Source organism: Vicugna pacos, chromosome 11 (assembly GCF_048564905.1).
Source record: "Vicugna pacos chromosome 11, VicPac4, whole genome shotgun sequence".
Lineage (NCBI taxonomy): Eukaryota > Metazoa > Chordata > Mammalia > Artiodactyla > Camelidae > Vicugna > Vicugna pacos.
This window is the reverse complement of record NC_132997.1, coordinates 25620598-25639978: the sequence shown is the minus strand read 5'-3', so window position 1 is coordinate 25639978 and position 19381 is coordinate 25620598. Positions and strand designations below refer to the sequence as shown.

At 48.4% G+C, this 19381-nt stretch overlaps 1 protein-coding gene and 1 pseudogene across 5 annotated transcripts in view; one reads left to right on the top strand and one right to left on the bottom strand.

Moving 5' to 3' along the window:
• SIPA1L2 (signal induced proliferation associated 1 like 2) overlaps nucleotides 1-12499 on the bottom strand; it is a 194934-nt gene extending 182435 nt beyond the window's left edge. For 3 of the 5 annotated variants that reach the window (XM_072970953.1, XM_072970957.1, XM_072970954.1), the window contains exon 1: nucleotides 12187-12498. The gene's annotated coding sequence lies outside the window, so the exon portion shown is untranslated. Of the gene's footprint in view, nucleotides 1-12186 lie in introns of all 5 variants that reach the window. The other 2 variants (XM_072970955.1, XM_072970956.1) reach the window with 2 other exon arrangements.
• A 502-nt stretch (nucleotides 12500-13001) lies between these two features.
• On the top strand, nucleotides 13002-14027 carry LOC102541328 (large ribosomal subunit protein uL4 pseudogene; annotated as a pseudogene).
• Nucleotides 14028-19381: the final 5354 nt, after the last annotated feature.

Genomic DNA, 19381 nt, shown 5'->3' with positions numbered 1-19381 from the left:
TGCCGAAATAAAGCCCAACCAGCCTCTCCATCCTTAAAAAAAAAATGTTACGTGGCATTGATTTCAACCAAGAGTTTTTCTGGCCCCCCACTCCCCACCCCTTTGAACTGGTTAGTGGAAAATGACCCAGGGAACCCGATGACTTAGTTTTTGTTCTCTTGCAAATCTTCGCTCCAGAACAGGACCCCCTCCAACCTCCAGGAAAACCAATGTTTAAATAAATCCAAAGCTGGATGCAGTCCCCTAACCCAGAGCAGGTGAGCAGGGACTTTTCTCTCAAACACCTGGAGAGAAACGGTCCCAGAGCACTACAGGTATCACAAAGTGGCCCCCTGGAAGGAACAGCTATGTTTGGTACCACCAGGAACACGCCACGCGTCCTTGGAAACCCACAGGATAACTGGAGAACACAGATCGCAGAGCCCATGCACGGTGGCCACTCCCCTGCCCCCCCCCGGCACCCATGGGACACGACCTTGTCCCCTCGAGCCCGGACAGACTCCCACGGCTTCACTTGGTCTCCCAGGCAGCCACTCCCATTGATCACGTCAAGACTATCACGTCAAGAACCATCCAAGATGCTGGCAAACAGTCTATTCAAAGTGATCTGGGGCGAAAGCAGGGTAAAGTTAGCTCATTACCCTGGGGGGCGTCACACGCACTACTGCTTCCTTAGGATTCGCCTGTGACCCTGTCACAGCTCCTCTCTGAGCAGACAGGGCCCCCGAGCTCCAGCGGAACTTCCGTCTGAAGGACGCACAAGCCAGAGCACCCTGCCGTCTCCAGGGAGGTCTCTGCTCCCCGGAAACCCTCTGGCTCCCGAACAAGTGATTACCGTGGTTCCATTTCATCACATGTCTCTTAAGCCTTCTATTATGAGTCTGAATTTTAAACCCGGGGGCCAGGTCCTTTATTACATCCCCTAATCCATGTCTCCAGGGACACTGCTTTCGAAGTTACAGAATCTGGCAGCAATCTCATTATTATGAGACTTCACCCTCCCTTCCTCCACCCAGAACTAAGCTCCACTTTTAAGAAGACAGTACTGCCTCCAATCAGAAAAAAAAAAAAAAAAGGAAAATTCCACCAAGAACAATATTATTAGGTGATGTACAGGTGCCATAAGAGGAACACCTCTTTCTGCCTACTCACTCTCAAAACCCGAGTCCCGCCCTAGGACCGCGCCTGGCCCGACAGAGCACGCAGGAAGTATGTGACACATGTGTGACTCCATCTATGAGCAGGCAAGGCCAGGGTCAGGGCACGGGCACAGATGTGCGTGGAGGGCCAGCATCCTCCAAGTCAGCTGCGGCCAGGTCATTAAGTTCTCCGCAGGATGAGGGCACAAGTGATGCAGACCCTCTGGGGTCTTCAGATGCCCACCTCCTGGGAGCCCTGCGTTTTTGGCCAGCCTGTGTGTACTCAGGCCCTGTGGGCTCCCGCCACGTGGTGAGGCCAAGGCCAGGTGCTGGAAAAACAAGACAGAAGGGCCTTGGGTCCCTGAGCATCAGGCCCAGACAGAGCCCGCGTCCCCAGACCTCAGGCTGTCACACGAGACGGAAGTCAGTCTCTCTGGAAGTCAGTCTCTCTCTGGTCTGGACACTGCATCTCAAAGTCTCTTTCAGGGCCCAACAGGGCCCTGAGGAAACATCACACGCTGACAACACACTGTGTATCTGTGTGTGTACACCTTAAACCAGCACTGCTGCTCAGAACTTTTTTTATTAGTTTTGTTCATGACTGAAGAGGTTTAGCAACTCAAAACTCCAGAACAGTAGGCATAGCAAAGGGGGCAGTTAGTTAAGTCTAGAATTTTAAGTCAACTAGGATTTTATTTTGCCAGCCACTCTCCCCTCAGCCCAGGGGACTGAAAAATCTCCTAGTACTTTCGACTTATTTGGTTAGTCTCCTCCATAGCCAAAAGCCAGCACATTTCAGCCTTAATCATTCTTCTGTTTGAACTAGAAGTTATAGTTGGCCCTCTGTGTCTTCAGATCCCACACCTGCAGATTAACCAACTGCAGATCAAAAGTATTAAAAACCATTCCAAAAGTTCCAAAACGCAAAGCTTGAAACAGCCCCGGCTAGTGACTGCTCTAATCGTTAGATCAGAACGTCTCCACTGTGATAGTTCATCAGAGGGGAGGTGAGGGGGGTCCCTCCGCTGGCTCTCCTGGTAATTGATGAGCTCATGTGATGTCAAGTCCCACGTGACTGCTTACCCCCCTCCCCCAGCAGGGAAGGCGCTGCCAAGTCCTGCTGCTCATGGTTGGATGTGGCTCCAGGACCTCGCTCCTAGGCTCCAGATCTCCTATCCGTTAACCCATTGATGTCACTGTCGCCGACTCCAGGCTCTTTCTTCAGTCTGGAGGCCAGGCAGGCACAGGGCTCGCAGGCCTCCAGGTGCAGCCCAGCACCTACAGAGTCAGGAGGGGCCCTGCAGATGAGCCCTTCAACAAAAATGCAAACCCCGACTCTTTTCTGAAGCCTAACCCCGGGCCTCCCTGCTCCTCCGATGTCCTCCCGATCACGCACCCCCACCATGCTCTCCACCACCCACGGGGTCTTCCCCCTAGAAGAGGCTGCGCTGCCCATCTCTCCTGGCATCTCCTTTACACACGCATCTTCTACTACACGTGACGTGTGGCCATGAGCCGGGCCAGGACGCTTACAGGAGAATGGGGGACCTAAGGTCCCTCCGAGGCCTAAGACGCTGAGTTGGTTAATTTGCTAACAGTGCCAGACACTTCCCTGGGCCAGAGGACTGGAATAAAGTGACTGGGTCCCTGCTTTCAGGGTCTCACACCCCAGAGCACCCCCTGCGAACCTGAAATCTTAAAACGGGACAGAGTTTAAAGAGACCTCCAGACTGAGTGGCCCCACATTCCTCTTTTAAAATCAGCTTATACTCACTGCCCTGGAAGCAAAGCAATTCAGACGTGGGCACCAAACTGCTCCCACCAGCCCTCCCCCACCTCCGTCCTCAGCATCAGCAAAGAAATTCTACTCTGCTCTCCCATCTGATGCTCTAAGTTCTTCTGTTAAAAAATCTTCACCTTTCAAAGATACACATACAATTCTTACAAGATACAAAAATCGAAAGAAAAAGAAGAGAAATGTTCATCTTCTTCGTTTCATCTTTTCCAGAAAAGGAGGAGGTCAAAGTTCAGTTTTAAACCCGCGAAAGCTCACAGTGGATAGCAAGGCACCCAAGTGACAGTTGTCACCGGGCTGCTCCCTGGAGGCCGGGTCTCTTCCCCTCCTCCACCCCTACCAGCCCACCAGCAAGGGAGGCACCTCTGGAGGAGTGTCTGTGGATGGAATGACAAAGAGAACAGGAAGAAGATAGGAGTGCCTCCTGAAAGGTTCCCAGGGCCCGCCTCACCACCCCGCATCTCCCGACATCCCCTCCCTGCCTCTACGGTTTGGGAAAGGGCTGTGAGTTAGTTAGGATGCCTGGCCAGGAGGATGGATTTAGAAAGCTTCACAGAGCCAGACACACAGCAGCCACCAGACATCACCCCGATTTAACTGCCCTAAAATTAGCAGTCGAGTGAAGCAGTAACTGCACAATTGCGTCAGAGCGCTTCTGACTGGCTGGCTGCCAGTCTTAGACAAATTGTCCTGCTTTGCTGGAGCAGGACACAGTATTCTGGAACCGAGCCAGCGAGGCATTTCAGGGACTGTTCGGTTCTAGTGTTGCCATGAATGTTTCATCATTCGGCGACAAGGTGAGGGCGTCTGGCTGCATCTGCAAAGGGGGTTCTTTTCTTTGTTGTCAGCACTTATTCTTTGGGTGAGGAAAGTACAGGTGGGTGAATCCTTTTAAATATTTAAATGCCTGAAATGTATTTAGGGATTCACATCCAATGGACTTAAACAAAGATTATGCAAATCCAGCAGAGGATCCATGCAAAACAAAAACCGTGTTCCTCTTCTGCTTCCTTTAATCCTGGCAAAGACTTCGGAGCTCAAGAAATGTCCTCTGCAGGATCACAGCAGAGCCCTCTCACCTCCCAGCCAAGGAGAGAACCTGGTTCCATCCACACAACTGCCACCTGACCGCAAAGTACAATATTTTTCAGGAAGAACAGAGGATGCACTGGCTGATAGAACAGGGCATTTTTTTTTAGACTAGAACCATAGCTCATGAGCCCACCCCGAAGCCACCACCCCATGCCTGGGGGAACGGTGGTGGGATAATGGGCTCTCTCCTCTGCAGCCACCTCCCTTACCGCCCCCCTCCCTGCCTCTCCTCTCCTAAACCCCGTTTATGATTTATTGAGACCAAAGGGACCTCACAAGGATGCGAGGGCCCCACGGTGGAGCAAAGAGCCGGGTTTAAATTCTAAGAACTAAGATCCGGAAAATCACATGTTCTTGCTTTCGCTCTGAGCTTTTGCATCGGTACCAGGGGATAATCCCACCAGCCTCGCAAGGTTCTGGTTCAGCAGGTGCGAGGACATAAATGAAAGTTCAAACACAATAACTGCTTTTAAGTCTCCCTGGAGGAATCTCTCTCCCCAGTCCTTTCGTCTGTCCCTCAGTCAAACACATTAGCCTCCCTCCCTCTCTCCTCTCAGCATTTAAAACTTCTTAGAGGGAGGGTATAACTCAAGTGGTAGAGCGCCTGCCTAGCATGCATGAGGTCCTGGGTTCAATCCCCAGCACCTCCTCTGAAAATAATTAATTAATTCATTAAACCTCCCTCTGCTTTAAAAAAAAAAACAACTTTTTGAACAGGAAAACAGATCCATTATTCCAGGCAAATGGTTTACAATGTCTCTCAAATAAACAAAACTGTTGGTAAATAAGGTGATATGACTAGTATTTAGGTTCATCTCTCAGCTTTGCCCGTAGCTCCCGTAAGAGTATACACCTTAACACATTACTTTATCAAAAGAGTGATTTTCCCCTCAGTTTATGTATTGTGGGCAATCAGTGCTATGGCAGGATGTTCAGATAGGAGACTTCTGCCTGTAAAATTAAAACTGTGCTTTCGGAGCACTTACTGTATTTAAGGCATAAGTCAAATTCTAACATACTCTGCAATCCTCAAATTAAAAGCACTAACTTCACTAAAGGCGTGCCACCAACTTCTGATGGGTTTTTACAAATGGTTTTGAAATGATCCTGACTGATGGACTGAGCGATAAAAGAAAAGGCCACACAGATGACACTGCATCACCTAGAAATCATTTCTTTTTGGGTACCTTGATTAAGGAGTCCGAGCAGGCTTGTAAGGGAATTGCGGCTTCATCTGAGCCCAGTAAGGCCGTGCAGGTGTCAACTGGGGTCAGACTCTGAAACCTGGGAAAGGCGTAGAGCACACCCTCCCACCCCCGGGGGCCCACCCTCCCCAAACCACACCCCTCTGAACGGGGCCATCCAGGGTGTGACAGACCAGATGGAACTCCGCTGGGACCCAGAAACTACTTCTCCATCGTTACCTGTTTGATATCAGCGTTCAATTACGGGTCATTTCAAGTGACCCTGAAAAGCTATAAAATGAGGTACAGAAGGCTGTTTAGGTAGATCATTTACAATGGAAATAATCAGAACGTTAAGGTAACATTTAGTTCAACCAAAGCCAAGAGACACGGTTCTCTCATGTTTAAACCCTGGGCTCTCAAGCCTTCCTTTATCAAACACCAGTTTGCGGAAAACCTGTTACCTGGCAAAAAAAAAAACCACAGAAGTGTAGGGAACACAGCAATAAACCAGAAATGCCCTTGGGCCTACAGTGCTTAAAGTCTATTGAGGCAAGATAGGAGATAAACATAAAAATTAGCAGATAATATGATGGCAGGCAGTGGTAAGTGCTGTAGATTAAAACCGCTCAGCATCTGGGGGAGGGTGGGTGGGGAGGATGCTGCGGCTGGCCCACCACCCCCTCCCATCATCCCTGTGCCGCCCCCGAGCTCACCAGAGAGGCTGGGACCCTAGCCTCCCTCGCACCAGATGACCATGTGCTGCAGTTCCAGCCAACAGCACGCAGGGTGAACTGCACTATTAACCTGCACATTCATAGTTGGTCTTACTCTTTGGAAGTTTCTAGATGAGCAAATGATTAGTTACATCCTTCTATCCTGATAATGGGTCTGCGGTATGCTGCGTGTTGACAGTACGATGCTTCTTATACAGCTGAGTTCAACAAGAAACGTGGCAAGGAGGATGGTACCCTCCCAAAAAATGGAACCTCAAACCAAGCAACCCATAAGCAATTAGAAGAAAACTGGCCAAAGCACAAACTGTCCTCAGGAAAAAGGACAGATTCAGTAACTAGAGGGCCCCTGAAGGGTAGGGCCTGTCTTAAGCTTCCCTCACAAGACCCTACAAGGCCCCCCAGAAATTGTTTCCAAAGAGCCACGAACTCGGACCAGAGAGGGTCGGGCGGGAAGTGGTCGTCTCCTAACCCGGGCCACACATTTGCAAAAGTAACAAGCAAGCCTTTGAGGTGCCAAAGAAAATACTTCAACTTTTATTTATGTTTCTATCACCTTTCTTAAAATTTAGTTATGTTGTATTGTCCATCTCTTAGCGTGGTAAAGTTATATGCATATGCTAAATCATACATATACACACGTGCACCAACACAGACAGACACACGTGTGTATGTGCACAGGTGGGCATTAAACACAGGTGATTCTATGCAGATGGGATGCATGTTGGAAAAAGTTTAGAGGCTCTATGACAAAGAAACGATTGTTCTCTGGATTAAGGCATTAAACCCTCCGAACAACAGCATTTGTCCTGCATGAGGAATAAAAAAATGTGTGTAATTCCCAAAATTACTTACTAGAGACTTCAATACAAACAGGCCTGTATCCCACACCTACTCCTCCTGTTCAACAGGGACACGACGATTATCAAAACATGCCTTGATGACAGTGAAAGCAATCACTACGCAGACCACATCAGCTCCGGGGCCCCAAGCACTGCGGTTAGAGATTTATTTAGTGTCTACACAACAATGCGTCTCAGCATACCTAATTTTGCACTCACCCAAGTTCTTACTTTCCACAGTAACAGGTTTTAACATTGGCTCTTTACCTAGATTTTTTTTTTAACTTCACAGTAACTGAATACACAACTAAATAAATAGCCTACTTTGGACTACTCTGATTTTTTAAACAGCTCAATTAACTGGGAGCTGCTTCTGGCAGATTTCGCAACTATGCAAGTGAAAAACATGAGTAATCGAACTGGTGGCACTCAGCACCCCCCTGATGGCTGAATGCTTATTTGTGAAACAGGAAGAAAAGAGTACTCACTAATTAAAACACTGGAAAATTGGGGAAAGATGATCGATCTCCTCCCCGCTATCTGAAAATAATTCAAACTAAGACAACACCAAACTGCAAAGTAAGTTTAAGACTGGAAAAAAAAAAAAAAAGTCCAACCACCTTCTCTTCTTTTCCACCATCTTTTTAGTGCCTAAGGCCTCCAGAGGCCACAGGGTGGCCCTAGCTTCTCAGTCACTCACTGAACACATATTTCTTAATCTCCAACCCTGCTGAACATGCTTCTAGTTACTAGGGACAGGCTAAAAATGAATTCAGTTCTTAGGCTGATTTGGTCAGTGGAACCAGCAAAGATCTGATGCATTCTTTCAGGACATCTGTGTGGAAAAGGCAGACAGACAGGGGCTAAGAAATTAAGTGCATTTTTGTACTGCACCGGAACCAACAAGAGTGTGACTCCTTGTAAACCTCAAAGGAAGCTTCTCGAAACTCCACTGGTGGTTCAGGTAGTCTAACAATTTTGTCAGCAATGTAGGTGAGACATTTAAAAAGAAGTCTGATCTGGTGTGCAGGCAGCATTTCTTCCGGAGGGCAGGCAAAGGTGCTAGCATCAAACTCCCAAAAGCACCAGGGGAAGAAGCAGCTAAAATAAAGAACAAAGTACAAGAGATGGTAGGTCTGGCAGCGACATCAGGGCAGGAAAGGAATGACAGCATGCGGTTCAGGACCCAGGGGTTCGACTGAATAGGAAACTAACTTGCTGAGTCTGAGAAGAAAAGCAAACTTGGACTCTATCAGTGCCAGCAAGACGTGCAAGTTAAAGGAAGGGCACCCCCTCCTTGAGGGAAGGGCCTCTACTCTACACAGGTCAAGGTGAGCTGGGAAGACTAGGGCTCTGGGCCCCACCTGGACAGGTATTGTTCAGTGAGTAGTTGAAACATCTCTCCAGAAGGGCTAGTTCTGCAGCCGAACAAGGCAGCAGAATTCAAATAAATAGGTTAGATTAAATCGCAGTTCTACAGTTAAAAAGCTCCTTCGAGTAGGTAGAAACATCAGAAAGGTGGAACTCTCCACCCCTTCTGAGATCACTGCACAGTCCATAAAGGGATCCAAGCATCAGGGAAGGATGAGTTGAGCTAGTCAAGGATTTCCAAACCCTGGTCCTTAGTGATGTTTTCGCTGGTCCGTGCAAAAGGAAAGAGGGTCTGTGTACAGGTGGGTATACGTGCCTGTGGGGATAATTTTAACACATGCCCCCTCCAGATAGGAAGAACTTTCCTTAAGTCTGTCTGACAGCATGCGTATGTTTCCCTATTTTTTGTTTTTTTTTTTTTGGTGTATTACTGTAACTCGATGAAAGGCATTACTAGTAGGTAGTAACTGCTGTTGTTAATTTTCAATATACTTATGTAACAGCCTCAAACAGTAACCAATGTGACCATCCCTAAAATTTCGATTTTGTTTCTGATTTTTAACTCTACAGGTGGATAAAAACCAACAGTATAGGAACAATCTGAAGGGATAACCACTGGACCTTTGTGGTTCAGGGACGCTATGACAACCAGACTCAACTTACTGCATCCCTTCTTCTTTCCCATCACCCAAGTTGGCTATACAATGTTGTACAGGGGTAAAAAAAATTATATATATATATATATATATATATATATATATATATATATATGAATTGGGTTACACTAAATATGAAATCTTCCCAAGAAACGGAACCTCTAATGGGGGTAAGATCTGTCTCCCTTGGACCACTCTTTGGAACCAAAGTTTACGCATCAAGTTCAGAAAGGATCAAAATAAGTCATCTCTGAAGTAATGAAGTATTTCAACTCCTGTCACACTGTGAGCCTTCCTTTAAAAGGGGTCACAGCTAAATGTGACTGGAACAGCAAAGCTACTTCTGAATCACTGACTTCAAGGGAAAACAAGGAAGCGAAAACTCTCATGAATGTTCAGTTACAAACTTAGGCCAAAGAAAGAAAACACATCATTGTGAAAAAAATACAGACTACCCCAATCAGTCATTTTCTTTACTCTAATGCATTTATTTTTAAACATTAAAGAAACCTAAAACTTTGGCGCTGAAAGGGATCATGAGAAAACTTTTCCAAACTCGTCTGTGACAGGGAATAGAGGCAGAAAACTCGAGGTTCCTGTCCTCCCACCCAGTGGTCTTTCTATCCCAACAAAGGAACCAGGTACAGTAATAGACGTAGAAAATCCAGAACACGGTTCCCTATATTCTTTTGGACCGTACTTCATATTTCATTAAAGGTCAAAACTGAAAAAAAAAACCCAAAAAACTTTGCTTTTCAGTTAACAATAACACTCTACATTTTCTTCCAACTCAGCATGTCTTTGAAGGGATTTGTAATCCTAAACCATCACCATAAGTACATCACAAGTTCAAAGACTCAATGCCTTCCTCAATCTCAAAAAAAAAAAAAAAAGAAAAAAAAAACCCAAACCTTTACATCTACCAATTATGACTGGGAGGGTAGGGGGCTGTATCAACAGAAAAACAGAATTCTTTGCAAAGTTTGCAGTAAATGCAACCCCTTTAAACTGGTTTTAATGACCAAATACTTTTAAACCAGTTTCAATTACCAAACAATTGCCCTTTCAGGGTAGCTCACTATTACCTCCTCACTTAGAGGAATAGATAGATTTTTAAAATGAGTAACTCAATACCCTCTTTGCCTCAGGTAAAGAGATTCCCCAAGGTGGACAGGTGTTTACCAAGCTCAGGTATCAAGGAAAGCTTCTAAACGCCAGTCCAAACTCCAGACAAACAAAATAAAACTTGCAAACCCTATTACACTTTAACTACAAAAAGCATCACGAAAATCAAGTCATGATGCTGACAATTCCCCCATTGCATTCCTTGAAATTAAAGCTCTTTGAGAAAGGCTCATATTTAAAAACATCTAAAGCATTTGATGAAAAATATACACTTAAAACACCTCGGGAAAATCTGCAGTCCATGCTCTAAAGCCAGAAGCTCCACCTCCAGTACCTGGAATTTCTCTCTTGCTTTATTTTCCATACTAAATGCTTACACTGCTTCTTATCCAAGTTCATTTCACTCCATCTATAGGTAGCATGAGGGTACTGATAAAAGCTGTTTCTGGTTTCATTTCCTACCTCCCAGATGTTTGCAAGAGAGGTGTGTTCCCCCTACACCTTTAGCTATTTGTGAATACGCTCTAATTTAGAACAAATAAATTTAACATACCTTATTTTAAGCTGGGCAAGACACACAATAAATGACAGCTATAAAGAACTGCGAGATATTTCTCCAGGTTATAAATAAATTTGCCTATCTAGGCAAGATTTGGACAGGCTGTTATGGTCTTGCTTTAGAGAAAAAGTACTGAAAACACATCATTGAGACTGGGGCTGCTGCTGCTGAAATGGCCATCCAGAAAGACTACACTTGTTTATGAATAATATTCTTTTATACTTCTCTGAATCAAGCAGTGAAGTACTAAATGAAGCAGAAAACATCGTAAGTAGAAATGTCATAAGAAGAGAATTACAACTCTCACTGTAGAACTTTGAATTTCTCAAGTCAAAACACAAGAACAGCCTTAAATTTGTGACTAAAAACAATAAACCATGCTGTCTCTTGAAATTCATCTTTAGGAATGCCAGAAATCACAGGCTACCTCTTGATATCTGCATAAATACGGGTGTTAGAGGGAAGGTAATATATTTTAAAGAAGCAACAGTTTGGGAGATTTTTCCCCCTCCCATTACTAATTGTGAAACTGGAAAGATTACAACCTGGATTGCAGACAGGCAACTTCCAAGAGCGCAGTTTACTAAATGCCTGTCATAAGAAAGCCATCTAGTGTTAACATTTAGAAATGAAAACTGCAGACAAAAGAGGCAAAGAAAAGAAAAAATCTAAGTGACTATTTTGAACTTACTGAGCAAACCTATGAGAATCACCAAGATTCTTTGTTTGGTGGGGGAGGGGGGCCAGAGTCCGTTCTCATCAAAAACCAGGTCTAAATCTAAACAAAATCTAAAATGTCTACGACTGTATTTTTTACCAAAATCGGGTTTCGGTGACCACAGTTCCGTGACCAACGCACTTGATTTTTCCAGGACTCACGCTGGAGTCATCCTGGGCTGAATTAATTTAACTGAAGCAGGTTAATGATGACAAATATCTCCCAGAGGGGTCATGCCAACTTGTTTTCTCTTCCCGGGAAGCATCGGGCCTCGCTCGCTGATGACGAGCCGAGATTGATTCTCTGGGTTTGCGGCATGGTGGAAAATTAATCTGTAGGTGCTCGTGGGGATACTCCCAGGACCTGGCCAAACTAGCTTCAATAATCGTGGGGGGCGGGGGGACGAGCAGGACCGGGAGCAGAAGACCATGCAGGCAAGGACGCCGGGGGAGCCGGGGGAGCCGGCGGGCTCCGAGGACGGGCGCTCGCCGGCTGCTCGGGACCCTACAAAGAGGGGCGGCGCGCCGGCCAGGGCTCGCGCTCGGGGCACACGCCTCCCCGGGGAATAAACCCCGCATTAAGTTCAGCAAGTGACCCCGCCCGGCGCGCCGGGGAAGCGCGTCGGGCAACCTTTTATCTCTTCTCTCCGGTTAGTCACAGAGGAGTTGCTGCGCGCCCAGAGAGGTCCTCATTAGTGCTCGTGTCAACCGGACGGGAATAACCTTCCAGCCGATCGATAACTTTGAGAGACCGAGCGGCGGCGGCTCTTCTTCCAACCTGGGCTCCGGAGCGCGGGCGCATCTGCCGGCCGGACCCCCGCCCCGCGCCCCCGCCCCGCCGCCAGCTCCCCAGGCGCCCCCGAAGGGCCGCCCTTCACCTCCGGGCGGTCCTCGCCCAGGCCGTCCTCGGACACGACCGAGGGCTCCCGAGCGCACCCCGCCTCGCCTCCCGTCGCTCGCCCCGACACGCACCTCGGAGACGCAGTCCGCCGGGACCTGCTACAGCCCGCGAGCCCGCGGCGGCGCAAACCGGGGCCGCCGCCTCGCTGCCCGCTGCTGCCCGGGGCTGCCCATCGGCCCCGACCCTGCCCGCGCCGGGCTCCGGCGGGAGGCGGCCGGGACCCGCCGGCTGCGGCTGGAGCTGTCGGCCTGCGCGCGGGCGGGCGGCCGGGGCGGGGGCGCGGCGCTGCTCCTGCTCCTCCTCCTCCTCCTGCGTCCTCCTCCTGCGTCCTCCTCCCGCTCCGCCGACTCCTCCCGGGCTCCGGGACTGCCGCGCCGGCTCCCGACGCCGCCGCCCGCCCGCCCGGCGGCACCGCCCCCCGCCCGCTCCGCCGCCTCCCATTGGCCGCCGCCTGCAGGCCCCCTCGGCCCCGCCCCGCAATTGGGCGCGGGCGCCGTCCGTCCCGCCGCCCCGCCGCCCCGCGGGGCTCCGGGCGCAGCCGGTGCGCGGTTCCCAGGCCCCGCGGCGCGCTGGAGCGGCGCGTCCCGGAGGGGCTCGGCTCTCTCCCTGCAGAGGGGGCTGCGGGGTGCGCGGCGCCGGCGACCTCCAGGGAGGTGCAGCCTACCTGGGCCCGCAGTCCCGGGAAAGCTGTCGCCGTCCTCCTCGGGACTCGTTTTCGCCCCTCTGGCACCAATAAGTTAAAAACCCCGAATCTGTTGCAGTGATGTCGTAATCTGCGTCTTACTGTGTTCTCAGCGACAGTTGCCGAAAATTCTTACTGAGCAAGACATGATCTTTTTTTTAATTCCTAAAATTTGAGAAATGTGATTCTTTACTGGGGAAATACATGTGTCGCGGCGGCCGCATGTGGCGCCAACCAAACCTGGCGCCGTTGGCCCCGCAGACTGAACACAACACAGAAGCGACGTACCATCTGCTCTGCCCGGGCTGCTTCGGCCTTACCGGTGCTGGTCCTCTCTAAAGGTCATTGTGTTGAGGAAGTCCTGAACTTCCTTTGGTAGTTGACGATAACGCTGAAGGCTGGAAGACCACCAAAGGGCTGTTTTGCTTCTTAAGAAACTTAAGGCCTTAAATAATAACAAGATGGTCTGTGCCTCTGAGCGAATGAGACGGGCACCGGGGAAGTGAGAAACCTCGGTGTATGCACAGCAGGGAGCCCTGCATCCTCTAGAACGAGGACGACCTTATCCAGGCCTTAAGGAACATCCCCTTGGCCCCTAATTCTCCTTTCCCTTTAAAAAGAATTACTCTGCTCAATGTGCGCAAACTGAACGTTTTGAAACTTGCTCCTAGTCGGGCGGGGGTGGGGGTGTTTTATATTTGCTTTCTGCAAGTAAAGATGCTCTGTATGGCTCTTGGAGGAAAACTGCCTCCTTCAACGGTAGCACTACAACCTTCCCATGCACAAGATGCTCAACACAGACCTTGGCAGCATCTTAAAAAAAATCCAGAGCACCAAGCTAGAGGAGTCTTCGCAGGGTCCTGAAGAAGAATCCACTGGGGCGGGGGGGGAACCTTAGAATCCTGCTGAATCTCACTAAACCCACGTGCAAAAACCAGGAGCCTGGGCACCTCCAGTCTTCCACAAACTCCTGGTAGATAGGGGAGGAGCCACGGTAGAAGCCAGATCAGAGGAAGAGGGTTTCCAGGCAAAAACCCTGTGATAGGGAAGAAAGGAGAGAAGGCTGTTGGCATCTTAATGCAGAAGTAGCCGGGGGTCGGGGTTGGGCGGGGGCGGGCGGGGAGGCTGCCGCTACCTAGAAACCAGCTACTGGAAAGCCCGCAGGGGGGGAAAAAACCCTATAGAAGAGAAGGAACCAGCTGCATAAACTTAGATGTGTTTATCCCATGAAGGTCAAATCATTTTGGACAGCTCACTTTGAATAAAGACCTGATCAAAGAGGCAGCGAGGAAAAAAAAATACAACACACACCCCCGAGTCTGGCTCCGCGCCGCCCCCTGGCGCAGCCGCGTCCCCGCCCGTCCTCCACTCTCCGGAGTGGGGACAAACACGCCCGCCGGCGCTCGGTCCCCGCGCGGCCAGAGCCTGAGTGTCGTTGCCGGCGGACGGCAAAGCCGCCCGGCGCTGCGCAGGGACTTGCCCCAAGAGGCCGCAGGATCCCTGCCCCGCTGTGTTCACTGCAAGACGGCGCGAGAGGCGAGCCCTAAGGGATGTTGGCCCCCGAGGGCGCCCTGGATCGCCCCGGCGGTGCCCCTGTCCCCAGGCGCTGGGATGGGAGGATGCAGACAGCAACGCTGAGGAGGTCAGGAGGGGCCAGCGTGCAGGAACGCTGGGGAAAACAAACCTTTCGGAGTCCCGAAGGAGGCTGGGCGAGGCCAGAAGTCCAGGCGCCCCTGGGCCCGCCCACTCCGCCTCCAGGCAGCCCGCCACCCAAGGGACAAACGCTTTTGAATCTTTATCTTAACGAGGAGAAAATGACCTTTTTATATATCTACCTTTTCAACTTTCCTAAGAGATGTTGATCACCCAGGAGGAAGCTTTACCTGAAACTATTTATGTTAATTGCCTGACACTTGAATTGGTTGCTGAAAGATGAAATGCTCTCACGTGACTTTATTGAGCTATACTGGAGTTGACGCTGCCCAAAGGGTTCAGTGAGAGTCACAACCTCCTGAAGGAACAGACTGGCTTAGGCAGACTCTAACTTACCTTCCAGCCCCACCGTTGGATCTCGAGAGCTGGCTTTACTGTGGGAGAGCTGCTCCGGCTGTGGTTCCTGAGACTGGATTCACAGTTTTCAGTTCCTTCTTTCCTGGAGGCAGAATTCTTCCTGGAGAGATAATGTTGCCCGTATTTCCCTATCACAAACAAACACTCCCTAGAACATAACCCTGTGAAAAGTGAGAGGCGGTCCCTCCCATGCTATCTGTGATCTAATCCATGCAAACCTTGGACAGTCTTTTACATCTCTTGGAATAATATGGGTATACAGTAAAACACGCCGGAGAGCAATACTATGACATGACAAAGCTCCTAAGTTCTCCTGGTTTTGATGGGCTTCCCAAAGGTCACCTCATTAACAGCATTTACCAAGATGGTCGTCTATTCACTCAACAAACATGTATGGTGACCCTGTGAAGGTGCTCAGTGCTGGGGATTTAAAAATGGATGGGACATAGGCCCTGTTCCTCACCATCTCACGTGTGCCCACCCCCATCCGTGACAGATACTGGACTACAGGTATGACAAAATCCCACAGGAGTGGCCGGGGAGGGACACTTCCTGTGGAAGCTGAGGGAGAACGGACTTCCCTTCCAAGCACGCAGTCATCAAAGTGCTTCTCACACTTCACATAATTGCACATTGCATTGTCTTTCCCACTATTCTATAAGGACCGCGAGGAAAAGAATCACGTCTCCCTCAGCGTTTGGACTCCTAAGGCAAGTGACTACTTGAGTCCATGGGTTGTCACCAAGGTGACTGCTGCTGCTGTCGGGTAGAGGAGGAAGCGCTGATGTGTCCCTTAATGTCCATAACAACCTAATAAGGAAGTCTGGCCAGACCCTCTCAGGGACGATGATGGCCACAGTGACCTCTCTCTCCACCTTACCATCCCTCTTCTTGGGTTTTGCAACTAAAATTGGAAAAGCCGAAGCCCTCTGGCCACTACCGAAGTTGGGAGCAGATTTTAAATGCTGGTCATTGGCAGTGCGGAGGAAACGGTGGCATGCGCTTATGACAGTCCTTGAGAGTTTCTGTCATTCCCAGAACCACAGGTCACAGGCGGCCTTCCCTCATTTGAAAGTTCCGGGCCTCAGCAAGCATGACTGAGGCCCTCCACCTTGCCTGGCCCATGCTGGAAGGTGGTTTTTCCAGCTCAGGGCCAGACCTACAAGGTATCTGCCTTCTGGCAAGCTGTGAGGTCTTCAGGAGACCAAGTTCAGGAACGATCTGGGACCTACTTCACATCTTCTGCAAATCCTATTAGATGTAGTGCGTGTGTCCCTCCTCGCTGGTCTTTCCAGCAGCCCTCTGGGTCCTTGCCTTTTCCGGGAAGGAGAACTTAGGGCAGACATTGTAGAACTGCAGTGCCTGTTAAGAGTTCATCATTTGAGCCTTAGACTATCTCACTGGAAAAAAAAATCTTTTTTTCTATTAAAGCTATATATTTCCCCGAAGTTTTAAAGGAGGATATCAACTCTGAAGTGTGAAAATGTATTTGCCTGAAACCTAGGGTGAACTCTCTTGCATTTGAATCTCCTCACCTTCACCTTCCCTCGGGTCAAAACTTCCTTGTTCTCGAAGCATCACTTTCTGGCTCTCAAGCCTTTTTTTCCTCCTATGAATTTCACCATGCTCCAGGAGTTCCTAAAGAAACAGACTCAAGGGAGTCATGCTCTTTAAAATTCTGAATCAGCACATGAACTCCCTCTGAAATAATTCCAGCATCCATCTTACCTATCTTTCTCTGAAAGGTGTAAGGAGGCACAGAGTTCAAAGACATACCAGCTGTCTACACTGTTCCAAGATTCTGAGCTTGTTCGCTGACCTTGGCTGGCACTTGCAACTATTTACCTTTGAACTGAACAGAACGGGAGTTTTATTTCCTTGACACAGTACAGAAAGATCCAGCTGATATGCACAGCCTGTAATAAACCCGAATGGCTAAGCCAAAAGGGATTAGGCTCCCACTCTCATGTCCTCTTTCCCTTTTCTACAATCAATTCTCTCATTTCAAGGATTTCTTTTGCCATATGAATATTCATAATTTGCAACAACTGTGTGTTGATTGCTTGCTAGTTCAGAGCTTTGTGTTAGACTCTGAGGACCCAAAGGGCTGTACACCAGAGCCTGCGAATTTCGTGAGCAGGAACAGAACTTGGGAACGGGTGCTTGAGGACCACCAATGATTGGTGTCCCCAGGGAGAGTCTGAGAGTCAGCTGTCTGCAGGCAAAGCTTGGGCCAAGCTGGGAAGGTTTCGCCAAGGGTATCAGACTGGCCGGGCAAGTAAGAGAGAAGGGAGCATAATGTAAGAGTTATTTAATATTGTGCTAAATGCTACATGAGCTCCATAGGAGCCAAGAAGAAACCCAACTAATAATTTTTTTTAAAAACTCTCAATTCTGCAAGTATAATTGGAGGCCTATCGTGTTCTGCCCTTCAGGATATAGAGAAAGATTATTACATAGAAATAAGACCATCCTTAAAGAAGGACTAGAGACCTGAGCTGGGATTTTTACACAGGAAATAATGCAGAGAACAATGCAGAGGCAAGAGATGAGCAATGTAATGTTTTACACACACTCACCATGGACAGCTGGAAAGGCACCACTGGACAGAGTGATCAAAGACCAGTGATCAATGTCCTTCCCTGTAAGGTTCCCAATCCAGTGTACCTCCAAGAATCTTCCAAGAAAGATGGCTTATTTTTTTTATGATGATCCAGACTTGGCCATACTTGTTCTTATGTCTACCCCCTACCTTCTCTAAGCCAGACCCACAGCTTAATGACAGGCACAGAGTTTACTACCTGTAAAACTTCTTCTGCCTTTGCCCTTGGCTCAGTAGCCCCAACAGCAGATCTTTAGGAGCTCTTACACTGTGATGTCAGACAACCCTGGATCTGAATCTGGTTTGCAAACTTCTTAGATACAGGAGTATAGACAAGTCATATCTCAAAGTTCCATGTTCCTTATCTGGAAAACAGGAGCCATCAGACCTCAGAAGGTTGCCGTGATGATTCCTTATGATTTGGGGTCTGCAGTGCTGAGCATTGTGGCTCGCACAAAGTGAGGGCAGAAAACACAGCAGATCACCAGTGTTTACCATTTCCTCTTCCCATGCAGGGTGGGCCCTGGGATTTTATTTCCAGTCCCTCACACAGGACCTCGCACGCGGTAGGGGCCTGACACATACCTGATGAATGAATGAAGGAGCGGGTGGATGGATTACACTGAGACAAAGTCCTGGTTTTTTTTTTTTTTTTCAATTTTCTACCATAGGAGATTTAAAGTTTATATCTTAATCCTCTAAATTTTATTCGTAGTTGGACTTACAGTATTCTTTAAGCAGTGTTTTTGGTTTTAGTTTTAAGAAATAACAAAGTAATGATCAGAATGATAACATGTAAGTTGAAGTCATCTAAAAACAGCTGCTGTTCTCCACCACTAGGTGGCGTCTATCAATAATAATGCCAAGAAGCAGCACGCCTACTCTGCTGGTAATAATTCTAAAATTAACACAGAAAACGCACACACACACACACACACACACACACACACATAAATATATATTTACCTTTTAAATATGATTTCTTTGTAACATTAGTTATGGATTTAGAGCTGCCTACAGTTTGGCAAATCTCATTTTAAGTCTCCTGTAACCACATTTTTAGTTATTAAACTGGAAGCAGCCTCAGTGTGAAGACACTTCATAGTACCTGCTGACTGCTCTCCAGATCCTTCTGTCCTGTTGATAGAACAACTTACCCCCAGGTTAAAAAGTTAGAGAAAGTTGTGGGGAGGGTATAGCTCATTGGTAGAGTGTGTGCCTAGCATGCACAAGATCCTGGGTTCAATCCCCAGCACCTCCATTAAAAATTAATAAATTAAAACCTAACTACAACCCCCCCAAAAAAAGTTAGAAACAGTTGAAAGCCTAGGGAAAAAATAAAAAGGCAGACAGACCCTTCACCATCCCTTCATTCATTCGACAACTTGGGGTCAGGTTCCTAGGGACCGTCAGTCTCGTACAAGGCACTGAGGTTACCCTGGTAAATAAGACTGACCTTAAGGACGTGCCTGCTGTCCCATAAAGGAAGACCATCAGACACATCTCAACACACCTAAAGCCAAATCCATCAGTTTTCCCCAAAGGCTGGCTCCTCTTGCTACCCTTAACACCTGTGTCACAGTGGTGTCACTCTGCTAACAGTAGACACCGTAGGGTCTCCTTGGGTCCCACACCTTTCTCTGCCTTCCATGATCCAACATGGAAGTACTCTGGTTTCCCCCAAAGGTCTCTCACACCAGCCTCCTCTGCCCTTCCAGTGTCACCACCCCTCTGAGGTGCTTTTCGCCTCAAGTCTAGACAACTCTCCTCAATGAGTTCTTTGCTTTCTGCCCCTCAACTTCCCAATTGCCAGATACACACTAATTTTAGTATACAGATTTCCAGCTCAAAATCCTACTGGATAATGTCTAAACTCCCCTCCCCTTACGAACATGTAGACCTTCCACAATCT